We start from the raw sequence: 19156 nt of genomic DNA on the forward strand, positions 1-19156 counted from the left end.
TAGTTGAAAAATATTTAAAACAAATAGTTTTTAGGATTCTATAGTTCCTTAAAACTATATTACAGATACAGTACAGAAAGAAAAGAGATTGATAAAAGCTGTAAGGTAGTCTGCAACATCTGAAATGGCTATTCAGATAAACAATGTCTGTCAAGATTTGACAATTTATGTAAGCAGCTTGGTTTTGAGCCTAGATATTCTAAATACATACACACCACATTAGACTGGAAAATTTAAGCAAGTATCTACCCACTATCATTCTACATACACAAACTCCATTTATGCAAATGCTCTTTATTAATTTATTGGGAATTTTTAAATTTAACTTTTCCTGACAGAGTACTGATATATATCTTCATTGTCTATATACTAAGTTAACAAAAACACTTCAAAATAAATGAAATGTGCTTGTTATTTCTTCATATCAATTAATTCTCTTAATGTGTTTATAATCACTGAAAGAGTTTCCTGAATGGAATTTCAGTGCAACCATAATAGCCCACATTCAAAACATCAAAGAAAGGTGATTCTGACAACTACAGTTAAGTAGACTGTGTATAACTAAAACACACAGTACTACCAAATACTAAAAGGAATGCCTTCTAAATTTTATCCAACTTAATCAAACCACCAGAGTAATCTCCTATTCGATAATTTCCTTATAGCATTCAAGACAGTTTAAATGATTTACAATTAGAGAAGATTCCTGAACTTTAAAAAAAAAATGTGAAACTACAAAATGAAAGATCACACCTACATACTAATCAACCCAGGATGATCAGCTCTAAGACACAGCCTACTCTGGTAAAATTACTGAAATTAATAGTTAAAATATTCTTTGTGCTTCCAGGCCAAAAAGAAGATACTCTGTAAGGAAAGTAAAATAATATTGTCATCATATTGACAGCAACACTTTATGCCAGGAAAAAAGGGAAGTAACATATTCAAGACTCAAGGAATGAAAATACAAACCAAAGAGTCTATATTCAATTAAATTTCAAGTCTAAGGACTTCAAAGTGTTATCAACATGGAAATGGGGAATGGAGTAAGAATCTACTAGAAAACAAGTTTCAAATACCCCAAATGACTAAAGAAGTGTCACTGTAAGAACTGACAGTGAGCAGTAAATAGATAATTATTTGCAGAACTGAGTCTCAACAAGGGTAACAAAGGAGATGATAGAGTATACAACAGGTATATGTTCTGACAATGCAGACATAGCACAACTGCAAAAAAAAAACAGGAAAACAAGCTAAAAAAATCAACTTTTGCTCATATTGTGATGATCCTTGGTTTTGTTAACTAAGGATATTGTAGGCAGACATGGAATAATGCAAATGAATAATTATGTGATGTTTTAATTCTACCATCGCTGTGGCCTTAAAAAATAGGATTCAAATACAGAAGGGGATGCAGATGAAAGAAGAGGCGGGGTTATATTTGGAAGCATTGTTTTTAATTCAGAAGGTATTTTAACATTTACAAAAAGGATATATATATACACACACACAGACACACACCTTTGTATTCCCAAGTCCCGTTCACAAATAAAAAAGCTTAGAAAAAGAAAACACAGCAGTAAACAAGGAGCGCTCCCAGCACACACACCGCATTCTTGAAATACCATTTCCTGTTAAAACGGCGCCTTGAGCAAATTACAGATTTCAGGTCTGGAGCTGGAAATGTACAAGATAATCTTGGAAGATCTCGTCATTTCTAGATGTCAAGGAAGCTATCAAAAACTACTAGAGTTATGTCAAATATGTCTAAGGAGTCAACCTGGACGATACTACCACTAACCAAAGATGAGCCAATTTGAGTCAATGAAGATAATAACCATAATGGATTAAAACACACAAAATGGGTAAATCGAAGTTTATAACAGTAAGAAAACTTAAGTGGTCACCTCCAGAGGATAGCAAGAAACCACTCAAATTTGAAAACCGGTGAATAAAGGGAAACAATCAAGCATCTATCCTTCCTTTCGTATATGAATTGTACCACTAGGTAACCAAATAGAAAATGGAGAGAAATTTCTCCTTACACAGAAAAATTTCAGCTAATAAGTAAAAATGGTTTTAGCTTAACACCACTTCCACCTCCTAATGAATTAATGGATCCAGACACTGACCACTGACAGACACTAACATCCAAAGCAGAGAACTATTCAGACAGTACATGCCTCTTGATCAAAGAACACGCTACTAGCCATGAAGAAATTCTGCCAAAAAAGAAACAAAAAATAAACAGACCCTGAATCTGATTCAGCCTATCAATTCACAGGATATGAAGGGACCAGAAGAATATGATAAACTATGACACAGGAATGCAATCAGCAGAATTGTAACTCTGGAAAGGAAACCCTTACGGTGCATAAGATCCCATTTCTTCAACAGATAAAGGAGGAAAAAAGACATGGGGGAGAAGAAAACTAGATTTTAAAAGAGTATAAAACATACCTAGCAAAATCTGGCAAATCTAAACCACAGTGTTGAGGGATACACATTTGAATGGTAAACCTATAAAGAAAAGAAAGCCATTACCATAGAAGCTGGAGGTGACTTTGGGGAAGCATAAGAAAGTTGGGATTCAGATGGGGCCCGTGGTAGGCACAATTTTCTTGACACAAGTGGTGATTATAATAAAAGTTCCCTCTGATTCATTATGTCTGTATGTGCATAATAAGGTTTTCTGAATTGTGACATATTTTATGGTTCTTAAACTTTAAAAAATGACTGTTCCTATAATTAACAATCACCAAGAGATCAAAATTGGAAATCCTTTCATACTCGTGAGCTTGGTCCCAACACACACACACACACACACACACACACAGAAAATAAAGAAAAAAGATTCCAAAGTAAAACTGTACTTCATTTCCTGTGAACTATTGATGGCCTTCTGCTTTTTTATTCACAGGTACTCCTTATACATTCTATACATATTAAAGAAATTAGCTCTTGGCATTGCAACTAGTCTTCCCAATTTATCTGTCCTTTGACATTGTTTATTTTCAGTTTTGGAGTTTTATGTCATCCTTAGAAAGACCTCTCCCAGTAAAATTGTTTTTTTTCAAACATCTCCCATGTTTTCCTTTAGTTATCTTATGGTTTCATAAGATTCTTTGCTAATTCTTTTGTCCGTCTACACTTATACTGGTATAAGACATGAGGTGGCGACCCAGCTTTTTTTCCCTTTTAGTCATCCATACATATCAGGAAGATGCACAAGTATTGGAGAAACCCACTCCAGTCTTCTTGCCTGGAGACTCCCATGGACAGAGGAGTCTGGTGGGCTACCGTCCATGGGGTCGCAAGAGTCAGACACAACTTAGCGACTAAACCACCACCATATATATCAAACGAATCCAAGTAAACTAACTACAGAAAACAATTCATCTAACTTGTATAATGTAGGTCCTTTGTATCACCAGTTTCAATAGAATGGAAGGTTGGTTACTAGTTAGTATTTGAAACTAACTTTATCCTTGGGTTAAAACTTCCCTCACACCTCTAGATACTCCACGTGAAGGTGAAGAAGTCAATGAAATATACTCTGCTGCTCTGACAGAAAGGGGCCACTACAACACAGAATTTTCTTTAGAATAATCCTAACTGAAACTCCTTTCCTCCAGTGGCTTCTTATGGAAAAAGATACTGCGGTCCCCCTCCAGCCAGTCCTACAATCTTAGGTGGGCCACAGACAACCAACAGCCATGTCAGTGCTCAGAGCTGGCTTCTGCTGGGTGTGAGAGGGTTGACAATGACAGTGGATTAATAAACAAGCATCTGGTCAATAACCTTTTTTTAAAACGTTTACTTTTAACTAAAGAATAACTGCTCTCCAATGTTGTGTAGGTCTCTGCCATACATCAGCATGAGTCTGCCACAGATGTGCGTATGTCCCTCCTTCCTGGAACTCCCTCCCACCCCATCCCCCCTCTAGGCTGTCAGAGCCCCAGTCTGAGCGCCCTAAGCCATACAGCGAATTCCCCCGGCTATCTATTTTACACATGGAATAACCTATCTTTTAAAATGTGAGGAGAGGAGGAGCCAAGATGGCGGAGGAACAGGACGGGGAGACCACTTTCTCCCCTACAAATTCATCTTAAGAACATTTGAACGCTGAGCAAATTTCACAAAACAACTTCTGATCGCTAGCAGAGGACATCAGGCGCCCAGAAAAGCAGCCCATTGTCTTCGAAGGGAGGTAGGACAAAATATAAACGATAATAAGGGAGTCAAAACAGCTACGGACGGAGATCCGTCCCGGGAAGGGAACCTTAATAGAGGAAGTTTCCAATCACCAGGAAACCCTCTCACTGGCGGGACTGGGGGAAGTTTTCGGCATTCTAACTGGGAGGAAAAATTAAACAAGGCCCACAGATTACGTGCCTAAAAGCAACTCCCAGCAGAAAAGTACCCCAGACGCCCGTACCCGCCAGCAACAAGCGGGGCGGAACGGAGAGGAGCGGGCGGCATTGCTTAGGGTGAGGACCGGCCCGAAGACCCTGAGAGCAATCGGAGGGAGCTTTTTTAAACGGTGGGATAGCAAGGGACAAAATTAACTGGCCCGAACACACTGCCGGCGGTTCGCAAAACAAAGGGACTGAGAAACTCCAGAGAAGAGCCGGCCCATCCCCGTGGAGGTAGGAGGCAGGGGGGAGGGGAAAAGGGTAAACAGCCCCTGAGAAGCCACCCCCTCCCACACTGCAAACAGGCCCCCGGGTTCCTATCTAAAGACTTCCTGAGACCCGACGGCGGCGTGCGCTGGGGCCGCGGAGGGAAAAGGCGCGCCGCACCCGGGGAGAGTGTGCCCAAGCCTCTGGCTGCCTGAACCGCTCAGGCCGGGGAAGGCACAAAACGCAGGAGCAACCGAATCTGCGCTTTTGTGGAGTACCCGAAAACTGGAACTGCACTCAACGCAGGGCCCGCTCCATATAGAGCAGTCGGGAGCCTGAGCAGTGTAGACGGCGAAAGCACTGACACCCGTGAGTGGGGCAAACCCAGTGTGGCCGGAACACGGTGAGCGCTATCCACACAGAGCGGTATCTGTCTGCAGCGCCCCGCCCTCCCCGTAGCAGGACTGAACTGAACTAGAGAACCTAAATAAGAGATCACCTCCGCCCGCCTGTGTCAGGGCGGAAATTAGACACCGAAGAGACGGCAAACAGAAGCCAAATAAACAAAGGGAACCGCTTCAGAAAGGACCGGTGCAACAGATTAAAATCCCTGAAGGTAACACCGACTACACCGGAAGGGGCCTACAGATATCGAGAAGTGTAAGCTGGAAAGAGGAGCTATCAGAAATTGAACTGAACCTACGCTGACCGCAACAACTCCAGAGAAATTCCTATATATGTACATATATTTTTTTAATTAAAAAAAAATTTTTTTTCTTTCCTTTATTTTTTTTTATCTTTTATTTTCTTTTAAAATTCCCTATTACTCCCCCATTACTCCTCAACTTTCATTTTCATATATTTTTACGATTTTTTTAATTAGGGAAAAAAAAATTTTTCTTTTTCTTGTTTTTCTCTCCGATTTCCTTTTAAAGTCCTCTAATACTCCTCTATTATTTCTTAATTTTCATTTTCATTTCACTATAACCTTGCCAAAAAAAAAAAAGAGAGAGAGAGCGTGAGAGAGAGAAACGCTATTTTTAAACTGAACTTCATATACAGTTCTAAATTTTTTGTGTGTTTTTGTTTTTAAATATTGTATTTCAAAGAGTCTAACCTCTACACTAGATTTTCAATCTTTGTTTTTCAGTAGTATGTGATATAAATTTTGGTCATTTTTTGGTCCAATATTCAGTTCCCATTTCTATTCAGGAGTGTGGTGATACTCTCCCACTTTTGACTCTCTGTTTTCTACCTCAGAACACCTCTATTTCCTCCTTTCCCCTTCTCTTCCCAATCCAACTCTGTGAATCTTTGTGGGTGTCTGGGCTACGGAGAACACTTTGGGAACAGATAACTGCGTAGATCTGTCTCTCTCCTCTTGAGTCCCCTTTTTCTCCTCCTGCTCACCTCTATCTCCTTCCTCCCTCTCCTATTCTTCATGTAACTCTGTGAACCTCTCTGGTTGTCTCTCACGGTGGAGAATCTTTTCACCATTAACCTAGAAGTTTTATTATCAGTGCTGTATAGTTGGAGAAGTCTTGAGACTATTGGAAGAATAAAACTGAAATCCAGAGGCAGGAGACTTAAGCCCAAATCCTGAGAAAACCAGAAAACTCCTGACTACACGGAACATTAAGGAATAAGAGACATTCCAAAAGCTTCCATACCTACACAAAAACCAACCACCACCCAAGAGCCAATAAGTTCCAGTACAAGACATACCACGCAAATTCTTTAGCAACGCAGGAACATAGACCTGAGTGTCAACATACAGGCTCTCTAAAGTCACACCTAACACAGAGACCCATCGCAAAACTCATTACTGGACACTCCATTGCACTCCAGAGAGAAGAAATCCAATTCTACGCACCAGAACGCTGACACAAGCTTCCCTAACCAGGAAACCTTGACAAACCAATCGTCCAATCCCACCCACTGGGTGAAACCTCCACAATAAAAAGGAACCTCAGACCACAAGAATACAGAAAGCCCACTCCAGACACAGCAATCTAAACAAGATGAAAAGGCAGAGAAATACCCAACAGCTAAAGGAACATGAAAAAAGCCCACCAAGTCAAACAAAAGAGGAGGAAATAGGGAATCTACCTGAAAAAGAATTTAGAATAATGATAAAAATGATCCAAAATCTTGAAAACAAAATGGAGTTACAAATAAATAGCCTGGAGACAAAGATTGAGAAGATGCAAGAAATGTTTAACAAGGACCTAGAAGAAATAAAAAAAAGTCAATTAAAAATTAATAATGAAATAAATGAGATCAAAAACACTCTGGAGGGAACCACGAGTAGAATAACAGAGACAGAAGATAGGATAAGTGAGTTAGAAGATAAAATGGTGGAAATAAATGAAGCAGAGAGGAAAAAAGAAAAAAGAATCAAAAGAAATGAGGACAACCTCAGGGACCTCTGGGACAATGTGAAACACCCCAACATTCGAATCATAGAAGTCCCAGAAGAAGAAGACAAAAAGAAAGGCCATGAGAAGATACTCGAGGAGATAATAGCTGAAAACTTCCCTAAAATGGGGAAGGAAATAGCCAACCAAGTCCAAGAAACCCAGAGAGTCCCAAACAGGATAAACCCAAGGCAAAACACCCCAAGACACATATTAATCAAATTAACAGAGATCAAACACAAAGAACAAATATTAAAAGCAGCAAGGGAGAAACAACAAATAACACACAAAGGGATTTCCATAAGGATAACAGCTGATCTATCAATAGAAACCCTTCAGGCCAGAAGGGAATGGCAGGACATACTTAAAGTAATGAAAGAGAATAACCTACAGTAACCTAGATTACTCTACCCAGCAAGGATCTCATTCAGATATGAAGGAGAACTCAAAAGCTTTACAGACAAGCAAAAGCTGAGAGAATTCAGCACCACCAAACCAGCTCTTCAACAAATACTAAAGGATCTTCTCGAGACAGGAAACACAGAAAGGTGGTATAAACGTGAACCCCAAACAACAAAATAAATGGCAACGGGACCATACCTATCAATAATTACCTTAAATGTAAATGGGTTGAATGCCCCAACCAAAAGACAAAGGCTGGCTGAATGGATACAAAAGCAAGACCCCTATATATGCTGTCTACAAGAGACCCACCTCAAAGCAAGGGACACATACAGACTAAAAGTGAAGGGCTGGAAAAAAATATTCCACGCAAACGGAGACCAAAAGAAAGCAGGAGTCGCAATACTCATATCAGATAAAATAGACTTTCAAATAAAGGCTGTGAAAAGAGATAAAGATGGACACTACATAATGATCAAAGGATCAATCCAAGAAGATATAACAATTATAAATACATATGCACCCAACATAGGAGCACCGCAATATGTAAGGCAAACGCTAACGAGTATGAAAGAGGAAAGTAACAGTAACACAATAATAGTAGGAGACTTTAATACCCCACTCACAACTATGGATAGATCAACTAAACAGAAAATGAACAAGGAAACACAAACTTTAACGGACACAATGGACCAGCTAGACCTAATTGACATCTATCGGACGTTTCACCCCAAAACAATCAACTTCACCTTTTTCTCAAGTGCACACAGAACCTTCTCCAGAATAGATCACATCCTGGGCCATAAATCTAATCTTGGTAAATTCAAAAAGATTGAAATCATTCCAGTCATCTTTTCTGACCACAGTGCAGTAAGATTAGATCTCAATTACAGGAAAAAAATTATTAAAAATTCAAACATATGGAGGCTAAACAACACGCTTCTGAATAACCAACAAATCATAGAAGAAATCAAAAAAGAAATCAAAATATGCATAGAAATGAATGAAAATGAAAACACAACAACCCAAAACCTATGGGACACTGTAAAAGCAGTGCTAAGGGGAAGATTCATAGCATTACAGGCCTACCTCAAGAAACAAGAAAAAAGTCAAATAAATAACCTAACTCTACACCTAAAGCAACTAGAGGAGGAAGAAATGAAGAACCCCAGGGTTAGTAGAAGGAAAGAAATCTTAAAAATTAGGGCAGAAATAAATGCAAAAAAAACTAAAGAGATCATAGCAAAAATTAACAAAGCTAAAAGCTGGTTTTTTGAAAAAATAAACAAAATTGACAAACCATTAGCAAGACTCACTAAGAAACAAAGGGAGAAGAACCAAATTAACAAAATTAGAAACGAAAATGGAGAGATCACAACAGACAACACTGAAATACAAAGGATCATAAGAGACTACTACCAGCAGCTCTATGCCAATAAAATGGACAGCTTGGAAGAAATGGACAAGTTCTTAGAGAAGTATAACTTTCCAAAACTGAACCAGGAAGAAATAGAAGATCTTAACAAAACGATCACAAGCAAGGAAATCGAAACTATAATCAGAAATCTTCCAGCAAACAAAAGCCCAGGACCAGATGGCTTCACAGCTGAATTCTACCAAAAATTTAGAGAAGAGCTAACACCTATCTTACTCAAACTCTTCCAGAAAATTGCAGAAGAAGGTAGACTTCCAAACTCATTTCTATGAGGCCACCATCACCCTAGACCAAAACCAGACAAAGATACCACAAAAAAAGAAAACTACAGGCCAATATCACTGATGAACATAGATGCAAAAATCCTTAACAAAATTCTAGCAAACAGAATCCAACAACATATTAAAAAAATCATTCATCAAGACCAAGTGGGCTTTATCCCAGGAATGCAAGGATTCTTTAATATCCGCAAGTCAATCAGTGTAATACACCACATTAACAAATTGAAAGATAAAAACCATATGATTATCTCAATAGATGCAGAAAAAGCCTTTGACAAAATTCAACATCCATTTATGATTAAAACTCTCCAGAAAGCAGGAATAGAAGGAACATACCTCAACATAATAAAAGCTATATATGACAAACCCACAGCAAGCATCACCCTCAATGGTGAAAAATTGAAAGCATTTCCCCTGAAATCAGGAACAAGACAAGGGTGCCCACTCTCACCACTACTATTCAACATAGTTTTGGAAGTGTTGGCCACAGCAATCAGGGCAGAAAAAGAAGTAAAAGGAATCCAGATAGGAAAAGAAGAAGTGAAACTCTCTCTGTTTGCAGATGACATGATCCTCTACATAGAAAACCCTAAAGACTCTACCAGAAAATTACTAGAGCTAATCAACGAATACAGTAAAGTTGCAGGATATAAAATTAACACACAGAAATCTCTTGTATTCCTATACACTAACAATGAGAAAACAGAAAGAGAAATTAAGGAAGCAATACCATTCACCATTGCAGCAAAAAGAATAAAATACTTAGGAGTATATCTACCTAAAGAAACAAAAGACCTATACATAGAAAACTATAAAACACTGATGAAAGAAATCAAAGAGGACACAAACAGATGGAGAAACATACCGTGTTCATGGATTGGAAGAATCAATATTGTCAAAATGGCTATACTACCCAAAGCAATCTATAGATTCAATGCAATCCCTATCAAACTACCAACGGTATTTTTCACAGAACTAGAACAAATAATTTCACAATTTGTATGGAAATACAAAAAACCTTGAATAGCCAAAGTAATCCTGAGAAAGAAGAATGGAACTGGAGGAATCAATCTGCCTGACTTCAGACTCTACTACAAAGCCACAGTCATCAAGACAGTATGGTACTGGCACAAAGACAGAAATATAGATCAATGGAACAGAATAGAAAGCCCAGAGATAAATCCACGAACCTATGGTCACCTTATCTTCGACAAAGGAGGCAAGGATATACAATGGAAAAAAGACAACCTCTTTAACAAGTGGTGCTGGGAAAACTGGTCAACCACCTGTAAAAGAATGAAACTAGAACACTTTCTAACACCATACACAAAAATAAACTCAAAATGGATTAAAGATCTAAATGTAAGACCAGAAACTATAAAACTCCTAGAGGAGAACATAGGCAAAACACTCTCCGTCATAAATCACAGCAGGATCCTCTATGACCCACATCCCAGAATTTTAGAAATAAAAGCAAAAATAAACAAATGGGACCTAATGAAACTTAAAAGCTTTTGCACAACAAAGGAAACTATAAGCAAGGTGAAAAGACAGCCCTCAGATTGGGAGAAAATAATAGCAAATGAAGCAACAGGCAAAGGATTAATCTCAAAAATATACAAGCAACTCCTCCAGCTCAACTCCAGAAAAATAAATGACCCAATCCAAAAATGGGCCAAAGAACTCAACAGACATTTCTCCAAGGAAGACATACAGATGGCTAACAAATACATGAAAAGATGCTCAACATCACTCATTATCAGAGAAATGCAAATCAAAACCACAATGAGGTACCATTATACGCCAGTCAGGATGGCTGCTATCCGAAAGTCTACAAGCAATAAATGCTGGAGAGGGTGTGGAGAAAAGGGAACCCTCTTACACTGTTGGTGGGAATGCAAATTAGTACAGCCACTATGGAAAACAGTGTGGAGATTTCTTAAAAAACTGGAAATAGAACTGCCATATGACCCAGCAATCCCACTTCTGGGCATACACACCAAGGAAACCAGATCTGAAAGAGACACGTGCACCCCAATGTTCATCGCAGCACTGTTTATAATAGCCAGGACATGGAAGCAACCTAGATGCCCATCAGCAGACGAATGGATGAGGAAGCTGTGGTACATATACACCATGGAATATTACTCAGCCATTAAAAAGAATTCATTTGAATCAGTTCTAATGAGATGGATGAAACTGGAGCCCATTATACAGAGCGAAGTAAGCCAGAAAGATAAAGACCATTACAGTATACTAACACATATATATGGAATTTAGAAAGATGGTAATGATAACCCTATATGCAAAACAGAAAAAGAGACTCAGATGTATAGAACAGACTTGTGGACTCTGGGAGAAGGCGAGGGTGGGATGTTTCAAGAGAACAGCATTGAAACATGTATATTATCTAGGGTGAAACAGATCACCAGCCCAGGTTGGGTGCATGAGACAAGTGCTCGGGCCTGGGGCATTGGGAAGACCCAGAGGGATCAGGTGGAGAGGGAGGTGGGAGGGGGGACTGGGATGGGGAGTACATGTAAATCCATGGCTAATTCATTTCAATGTATGACAAAACTACTGTAATGATGTAAAGTAATTAGCCTCCAACTAATAAAAATAAATGGAAAAAAGAAAAGAAAATAAAAATAAAAAATAAAATGTGAGGAGAAACAAAAGACTGAAACAAATGCAGCTGGTTATGCTCACTTCATAAAAAGACTTTAGAAGTTTTTCTTCTCTTATCACAATATAAAGAGTTTAAACACCATTTAAATTATCTGTTCCTAAAAAGTTGTGGAGATCTGAACTGTGAAAGCCTGACAATGCCAGCTACTGGTAAGGATGCGGAGCAAATGGAGTTCTCACACACGAGTCAACGTTTCAACCGCACTGAAAATCCACTGTGCTGGAGCTGCGACCCGACCCAACAGTTCCTCTCCTGTGCACGTGCCTAAGAGAGACAGAAACACATCCACCAAACCCACGTTAAAGGGTGACAGCAGCTTTACTCAGAATGGCCAAACACTGGAAACCCACACGTCCATCAATAGGAAAACAGATACAATAGATGAACCGCGAGAGACATCACTTTGCCAACAAGTCAGTATAGTCAAAGCTATCGTTTTTTCAGTGAGAACTGATGTGAGAGCTGGACCATAAAGAAGGCTGAGTGCTGAAGAATTGATGCTTTTGAACTGTGGTGTTGGAGAAGACTCTTGAGAGCCCCTTGAACTGCAAGGAGATCAAACCAGTGAATCCTAAAGGAAAGTGAAAGTCGCTCAGTCAAAGTCCAACCTTTTGAGACCCCATAGACTGTAGCCTGCCAGGTTCCTCTGTCCATGGAATTCTCCAGGTCAGAATACTGAAGTGGACAGCCATTTCCTTCTCCAGGGGATCTTCCCAACCCAGGGATCGAACTCAGGTCTCACGCACTGCAGAAGGATCCTTTACCATCTGAACCACCAGGGAAGCCCAAGAACACTGGAGTGGGTAGCCTATCCCCTCACCAGGGGGTCTTCCCAACCCAGGAATTGAACGGGGGTCTTCTGACTCACAGGTGGATTCTTTACCAGCTGAGCTACAGGAAAGCCCATATCCTAAAGGAAATCAACCCTAAATATTCATTGGAAGGACTGATACTGAAGCTAAGGCTCCAATAAAGGCTCCACTTTAGCTACCTGATGCAAAGAGCTAACTCACTGGAAAAGACTCTGATACTGGGAAAGTTTGAAGGCAAAACGAGCAGGGGGCAGCAGAGGATGAGGTGGTTAGATAGCATCACCAGCTCAATGGACATGAACTTGCTCAAACTCTGGGAGACAGTGGAAGACAAAGGAGACTAGTGTGCTATAGCCCATGCGGTTGCAAAGAGTTGGACATGACTTAGTGACTGAGTAACACCACCCACCCAAATGGTATGCTGCTAAAAGGAAGCCAGACACAAGACAACATACTCTATGATTCATCTCATTAATCCGTGATGTGCTAAGTCACTTTAGTCATGTCCAACCCTTTCGACCCCATGGACTACTGGAACCCAGCGGGTTTTTCTGTCCATGGGATTCTCCAGGCAAGAACATTGGAGTGGGTTGCCATTTCCTTGTCCAGGGGATCTTCCCGATCCAGGGATCTAACCCACATCTCTTGAGTCTCCTGCATTGACTAGCAGGTTCTTTACCACCAGCACCACCTGCGAAGCCCACTCCATAGTAACAGAAGTCAAACAGCAGGATCACTGAGTTAGAAGGTTTCTGGGGCTCTGGTCATGTCCCACACCCCAGTCTGGGTAATATCTATATTGTATGTTCACATCATTAAAACTAATCAAGTTATACACATGATTTATTTCATTCTATTTTTAAATTTATGTAAAATTAACAGCTGATTACACAAACCTTAAGTGTTATAACAGGATCCAATCAGGAGTTAAAATGCATAAATCACTTAAAAAAACTTACAATAAAAAATCATTAATTTGTAAAAGGCAGCTGACTATTGAAAGGAGTAAGAGAGCCCTAAGCAAGAGCAAAGGCAGGGGCGGGAGCAATCTACAAGATCAAAGGAGAGAAGACGGAAAGGAGCCCCGCACCGGACGGGCTGTGGCCGCAGCCCGCTGGGTGGCATGGCTCGCGAGGGCGCCTGCTGGACACAGGACTCCACCTGCTGGGGTCCTGGTGGAAACCAGATAATGCTACTGGGATGCTGACAGAGCCATGGAGGACAAGCATGCTTTGCTCATCCGCTCTTTAACGGGGAGGGGAAACCAAGGACAATGCAACAGCAAGAGAGGCCCCTTCCCCTCCGCCTGGCAGTGTCCCTCCCTCCCCCTCTACCGACTCACCAACATCGTGCTGGAGAGGAAAAAAGGCTTACCGGGTCTAGTTCAAGCATCATCAACAGAGCAAAGAAAGCTGTTTGTGGAATTGAGAGGCAATAAATTGATAACCTGCATAAATGTTCCCCAAAGGCTGACAGGTCTCTGCACGCGCATCCACACTTGGGCACCAACCGCACTGGAGCATTTTCACACCACCAAGTGTCCCTGCCCTCTTCTGCCACCACCCGCTCCTGTTCTTCCCAACAAAGGCTACCGGCCGTGCCCTCGGGGTGGGCCGCTTCCTTTGGAGAACGCCACTCGGCCAGCTCTGCCCGAGGCCTCGTCGGGCCTCAGCCCTGAGGAAGCCCCCTCCTGGCACCCCGCACCCTGTCTGACCTTTGCTCCACTTCACTCCTCTTAATCTCTGGTTCAGAGTGAAAGACGTCTCCAAGCTTCAGAGAATATGAAGTCTGTGTATCTCAATCTCCTTGTCCTTTTAAGAGGATTTCTGAAAAGAAGAAAGGACAAGTACTTAAAATCAGAAGTCTCTGGTCAAAAACTGTAATAAATAACATGACCATAAGCATATGCCTCAGTAAGGAACTTAAAATACTCATTGGAATTAAACAATTGCCTTAGTATATTATAGGTTTCTCCTAACAATGAAACCAATACCTACACTACGGTTTCTATTAAAAGAATAAACCAGAGGGAACAAACCTCCACCAAATTAAATCTTTCTGCACAATTTCTGCCCAGCTGGAGCAAAGCAAACCCAAGTCATGATGCCTCCGAGAGAGAGACTCCAAAGAAAAGAACGCTCACAGTCACTGACCATTGCATAGCCTGACCACCTCTTCTCCCACTGACATTGAATGAAACTCAGACTCAAGTAAAAAGCACATGAAAATGTAAATCAACACCTCCCTTTACTGAAATCATTTGCTGGTATATTCCATATTAGCATATTCACCAAAACTTAATTGTAAACAGAGTAATTATGGTACTAAAGTTATTAAATACACAAAGCAAGCTTGGAACTATACATATTCAAATAGAATTTCAGTGGCAGATCAACTTTTATATCTGAAACAATACCCTAATTAATAGTCAGCTCTGATAATGAAATGGTCCTCTATTTTCCAGATAACATTCCAAAAAAAGTTCTGCTATGAATATTAAAAGTTTTGTGAAAAGATTCTTAAAATTTCAATAGCTATATTTATCACAATATGGTACTGTATTTAGACAACTGGCATTTTCCAAGTCCTGGATTCAAATTTGCAATTTTTTTTTTAATCCTCTGTTGAATAGAGAAAAAAAAGCTTGAATGAATCCAATAATGCAACTTACACTCAATGAGCTCTGAATTCATCATACCCAAACTGGGAAATTACAATGCTGTATAAAGCTTGTCACATACTGGATGCTAGCCATACATTTTCCCTAAAATAGGTATGTACTTGACTTTCTCTGAGGGGGTCATATATTTTTATGAAATTTTCTTTAAAGTCGTAAGTTCTCTGATGCTTCTAAACTGCACAGAGACACACTGATTCAGGGTAATTTTGAACAACCTGGACTATTCATCAGGCCATTAACATGGTACCAACATATTGTTAGCTCTACTCTTTGCAGCTGAAAGCACTTTCTCGCCCCCACTCCCCATATACACTTGCTGAAAATCTTTTCCATACACAAAGATCTAGCTCTTCTGCAGTCAGACATGACCTCTCAAGTTTCAGTCCTGTTCTTACGGCTTATTGCATTTGATAAATGTTCTCTGTAAGTTTATGAGCTCCCTAAGTATGAGACCTGTCTTACAATACACTGCACTTGGTAAGAATTCAATATATGTGTCAAGTTATACAGCAAAAGGTTAATAAGTTATTTTTTCCTCAACTACCTGACATCTAACTTTATGCTTAATATACATCCAAATGGAGCGGACAGTGCCACTCCTTCAAAAAGCCCAGCAATTGAAATCCATATCAAACCCTATTTAGTCTCCTCAAAACTGTAATTCCCCCTCCTAACTCATAATTCTCAACAGATGACCTCATCCCCTAGTTTAGAGAAAAAAGCCAGAAACTTCAGTGGGAGTTCCTCCATCTTTCCAAGACTCAAACCTACAAACCACCTGCATCCACTACAAGTCTAACTTTGCCTCCATCCTATCTTCCTCCTCCATCAAACACCAGCTCCTTCTTCACCTGTATCCCATCCCCTCCTACATCCTGACTAAAACTATTAACTAACCATTCTCTCAAATATTCAACATCTCCCTCAACCAGAGCCTTCCCATCAGCTTTTAAATATGCTCATGGCATGCCTACAAAAAAAACCCAAAACCTTTTAAATTCCCCTCTGCTATCATCAGTACCAACCATCTTAAACGTATCTGTACTTACTAACGTACCCTTTCTCCTCCCTGTCACCACAACTCAGTCCATCTGGATCACGAGTCCACTCCGACCACTCGCCTCAGGGCACTAAACCCCAGTAGCCTTCGAGTCACCTCATTCGCTCTGCTCATTCCCCAGCAGCACTCAACGCTGCTGTTCATCCTTTCTTTTGCTTTCTCTTGCTTTTCTTGCATTTTGCTTTCATTCTCTTGCTTTTGCTTTCTCAACAGAACACTTCCCTGGTTCTCACTCTTACTGCTTCCAGCCCTCACAGCCTAGATAATTTGGGAGACACAACAGTGAGTAACTGCTCCTTCTTTCAAGCAACTTGTTCCACTTTTTGATGTACATTTTTCCAGGATTGTATCACTCTAAAAAACCAGACCATCTATATTTCCACAGCTTACACCACCATACAAATTTTATGAGAATAGATTACATAAAAGACAGACATGCTGTTAAGTAAAATTAAGACCTCTGGAAATAAAGTTAAGAGGTTTAAAAGTAAGATGGAGGCATATACAGAAAATATAACTGATTGATGTGATTTCCTTAAGCTAACAGATCTCGAGAGTTTATAGCCTTCAAGCAGTATGTGCACACCCATGCTCAAAGCAGCACTATTCATAACCACCAAAATGTGGAAGCAGCTGAGATGTCTGTCCATGGATGGGTGGATACACACAATGTGGTATAAACATATGATGTGATATCTGCAGCCTTAAAAGGAAGGAAATTCTAACCCAAGTTACAATATGGAGGTACAAAGACCAGTGGTACTATTTCAAAGGTTGTTCCTATAGATGTTAATTACACAAATCTATCCACTATCACAGCAGTAAATAAAGGTCAACTGTGAATGATGTGAACTTGTGAAGCAGAGGAATGATTTCTTCACTCACTCACTCACTCAGCAAACATTCACTGATAACCTGCACATGCCAAGCACTGCTCTAGTGCTCCTCCAGCTCTTCACTGTTCTCCAAGGAACCAAAGGTCCTACCTTTGACACTTACATTCTAGAAGAAAGATAATAAAACCTACCATAATGGGAAAATTATCCAATATTTTAGAGGAGGTACACGCTACGTTTAAAGAGAAGAAGAGCACGTCAGGGGCCGAGGACAGGGAGAGCACAGGGGCTGGGGGCAGCATGTGGTGTCAACAGAAAGGTCACCGTCAGCCCCCTGAGAAGGGGAGATCCGAGCAAGGACAGGAGGGGAGTGGGAGAGCTGGCCATGAGTACCTGGGCAGACGGCTGAGCGGTGCAAGGCCCCTAGGTGAGGAGTGTGCCATGCAAGCGGAGAAGAGCAGGGCGCCAGCAGGCTGGTGTGGTGTGAGCAAGGGGAAAAGAGAAGTCAGAGAAGGAACACAGGAGCGCCAGATCAAGGGGAGCCCCAGGGGCCACTGTAAACTCCTGACTTTAGCAAAAGGGTAAACGTGATACTAGGAACAGGTGTTATACTTGCATCTTGATTCACAATCCTTCATATCAGTCAGGATGAAAAGCATAATTACCCAAGTCAAGAATTCTCCCACTGACCAATTTCTCACCAAAATTTTTACATTTTTAAAATATTTCTGGTTGTTGTGAATTATTCCATCCTCATAATTTATCTCATCAATAAGCTGAACTTGATATACACCTAAAACCTTAAGTGCTTTTGTCATTAAAGTCACCTCAAGGTAGGATTGGTTTTATAAAGGATCGAAATTCATTTCTCAACAGGACAGACTAGGACGAGACCTCACCCTCCCTTTAACATGCACGTGGCGGTGCTACCACAGAAAGAGGTACAACTTCGGGACAGGAAATGCAAAACTCGACTATGCTACACCTCCCTTAAAATTTAAAATAATACTGAACCCCAACAGAACTCGATATTACAATATATAGTGTCTGCTTCATTAATTCATTTGCTCAACAAATATTTACCTCTGTGCCAGGAACTGCTCTAGCAGATGGAAATAAAGCAGTAAACAAATCAGACAAAAATCCTGCCCTCACTGAGCTTATACATTATTTGAGAGAGATAATTTTTTCAAATTTAAAACATGTGCCATGTCCAATGGTGACAAATACTAACGGAAAAAATAATAGAGGAGGAATAAAGGGTGGGGTGGGGAAACTGGGGCTGAAACTGAAATGTGATCTGGTAAAGCCACACAAGAAAGTGACATTTAAGCAGAGACTGGTGCTTCCCAGGTGGCTTGGTGGTAAAGAATCTGCCTGCAATGCGGGAAATGTGGGTTCGATCCCTGGGTCAGAAAGATCCCCTGGAGAAGGAAATGGTAACCCATTCTGGTATTCTTGCCTGGGAAATCCCATGGACAGAGGAGGCTGGCGGGCTATGGTCCATGGCACCGAAGAGAGTCGGAGACAACTTAGCAACTAAACAACAAGCAAAGACTTGAAGGTAAAGCGAGGGAAGCCGGTCAGGCGGTGATGGAGAGGAGCAGCATCTCACGCTGCGGGGGCCGCAAGCACCAAGTCCGAGGGCCAGGGCCTGCCAGCACCGCAAGGAGGCCGGCGCAGCTGGCAGAGAGCGCACTGGCTGGCGTCAGGCCCGTAAGACGGCCGGGTGCAGCCATCACGTCCAGGATACAGGCCACTGTGAGGACACTGACTGAACCTCAGTGAGGTGGGAAGTCACAGCAAGGTTTGGAGCAGAGGAGTGGTGTGCTCTGACTGAGGTTTTCAAGGGATCACTCTGGTAGGCACGTCAAACAGATTTGGAAGGGGGCAAGGCAGAAACCACTACCAGTTACTAGAAC

The 19156-nt window shown here is 40.9% G+C and overlaps 1 protein-coding gene across 9 annotated transcripts in view; it reads right to left on the reverse strand.

The window, feature by feature from the left end:
* The window catches only part of VRK1 (VRK serine/threonine kinase 1), an 86302-nt gene that overhangs the window by 46136 nt on the left and 21010 nt on the right, over positions 1–19156 (reverse strand). For 3 of the 9 annotated variants that reach the window (XM_020899112.2, XM_020899119.2, XM_020899113.2), the window contains exon 2: positions 14373–14484. The exons of the other annotated variants lie outside the window; for them this stretch is intronic. The gene's annotated coding sequence lies outside the window, so the exon portion shown is untranslated. The remainder of the gene's footprint in view (positions 1–14372; positions 14485–19156) is intronic. 9 annotated transcript variants of the gene reach the window in all.

The sequence above is a fragment of the Odocoileus virginianus genome, chromosome 16, assembly GCF_023699985.2.
Source record: "Odocoileus virginianus isolate 20LAN1187 ecotype Illinois chromosome 16, Ovbor_1.2, whole genome shotgun sequence".
Lineage (NCBI taxonomy): Eukaryota > Metazoa > Chordata > Mammalia > Artiodactyla > Cervidae > Odocoileus > Odocoileus virginianus.